This window comes from Lemur catta, chromosome 13 (genome assembly GCF_020740605.2).
Source record: "Lemur catta isolate mLemCat1 chromosome 13, mLemCat1.pri, whole genome shotgun sequence".
NCBI classification, from domain to species: domain Eukaryota; kingdom Metazoa; phylum Chordata; class Mammalia; order Primates; family Lemuridae; genus Lemur; species Lemur catta.
Window position 1 is genome coordinate 5,015,201 of NC_059140.1, and position 252 is coordinate 5,015,452.

Here is a 252-nt window from a genome sequence, read left to right on the forward strand (position 1 = left end):
GTAAAGGGCCCGTCGCCAGGACACTGAGGCCGTGGAGCCCGCCCCCTCCACTCTCCTGCGCACCCGATTGGACAGTTCCCACTCACTGCAGCGCCCTGATTGGATAGGGCTCCAGGCCCTGCCTCCTCCGGTTGAGTGACAGGAGATGCGATTACTGGTGGGACTAAAGAAAGTCACAATTGTCGGTATTTTTTTTTTTTTTTGAGACAGAGCCTTACTCTGTAGCCCAGGCTAGAGTGCCATGGCGTCAGC